At 28.7% G+C, this 1,671-nt stretch overlaps 1 protein-coding gene across 1 annotated transcript in view; it reads right to left on the minus strand.

Annotated features, from left to right (window-relative positions):
* The window catches only part of CBG19472, a gene marked incomplete at both ends in the record, with an annotated part of 5,788 nt that overhangs the window by 2,272 nt on the left and 1,845 nt on the right, over nucleotides 1-1,671 (minus strand). The gene's annotated exons all lie outside the window — the stretch shown is intronic.

Genomic DNA, 1,671 nt, shown 5'->3' on the forward strand with positions numbered 1-1,671 from the left:
TGATCTCCTGGATTTTTTCCCAATTTTTCTTCGGAATTATTGAATTCCGCCTTTCTCCAATTTTCGAATTTTACCTATTCCTAAGAATCCTAAGAATCCTAAGAATTCTGAGGATCCTGAATTCAAGAATACTAGAATATTTAGAAATTCAGAAATTCAGAAATTCAGAAATTCAGAAATTCAAAAATTCAGAAATTCAGAAATTCAGAAATTCAGAAATTCAGAAATTCAGAAATTCAGAAATTCAGAAATTCAGAAATTCAGAAATTCAAAAATTCAAAAATTCAGAAATTCAGAAATTCAGAAATTCAGAAATTCAGAAATTCAGAAATTCAGAAATTCAGAAATTCAGAAATTCAGAAATTCAGAAACTCTCTATCTCTCTCTCTCTCTCTCTCTCTCTCTCTCATTAATCCTCATCTATATTACAATTTCCAATGAAGAACGGGAGGAGGTCTCTTGTCTCTTTGGGGGGGGGGGGGGGTTCAAATATTTATCATTTCTGGGTCCCCCACGTCTCAAGTAGTTGAGAAATGAGTCGTAAATTATGTTTGGGTGAAAAATTAGGAATTTGGAAATTCAGAAATGCAGAAATTCAGAAATTCAGAAATTCAGAAATTCAGAAATTCAGAAATTCAGAAATTCAGAAATTCAGAAATTCAGAAGTTCAGAAATTCAGAAATTCAGAAATTCAGAAATTCAGAAATTCAGAAGTTCAGAAATTCAGAAGTTCAGAAATTCAGAAATTCAGAAATTCAGAAATTCAAAAATTCAGAAATTCAGAAATTCAGAAATTCAGAAATTCAGAAATTCAGAAATTCAGAAGTTCAAAAATTCAGAAATTCAGAAATTCAGAAATTCAGAAATTCAGAAGTTCAGAAATTCAGAAGTTCAGAAATTCAGAAATTCAGAATTTCAGAAATTCTGGAAATTCAGAAATTCAGAAATTCTGGAAATTCAGAAATTCTGGAAATTCAGAAATTCAGAAATTCAGAAATTCAGAAATTCTGGAAATTCAGAAATTCAGAAATTCAGAAATTCAGAAATTCAGAAATTCAGAAGTTCAGAAATTCAGAAATTCAGAAATTCAGAAATTCAGAAATTCAGAAATTCAGAAATTCAGAAATTCAAAAATTCAGAAATTCAGAAATTCAGAAATTCAGAAATTCAGAAGTTCAGAAATTCAGAAGTTCAGAAATTCAGAAATTCAGAATTTCAGAAATTCTGGAAATTCAGAAATTCAGAAATTCTGGAAATTCAGAAATTCAGAAATTCAGAAATTCAGAAATTCAGAAATTCTGGAAATTCAGAAATTCAGAAATTCTGGAAATTCAGAAATTCAGAAATTCAGAAATTCTGGAAATTCAGAAATTCAGAAATTTCGAAATTCAGAAATTCAGAAATTCAGAAATTCAGAATTTCAGAAATTCAGAAATTCAGAAATTCAGAATTTCAGAATTTCAGAAATTCAGAAATTCAGAAATTCAGAAATTCAGAAATTCAGAATTTCAGAAATTCTGGAAATTCAGAAATTCAGAAATTCTGGAAATTCAGAAATTCAGAAATTCAGAAATTCAGAAATTCAGAAATTCTGGAAATTCAGAAATTCAGAAATTCAGAAATTGCTGGAAATTCAGAAATTCAGAAATTCCGAAATTCAGAAATTCAGAA

This window comes from Caenorhabditis briggsae (genome assembly GCF_000004555.2).
Source record: "Caenorhabditis briggsae complete genome, chrI, whole genome shotgun sequence".
NCBI classification, from domain to species: Eukaryota; Metazoa; Nematoda; class Chromadorea; order Rhabditida; family Rhabditidae; genus Caenorhabditis; species Caenorhabditis briggsae.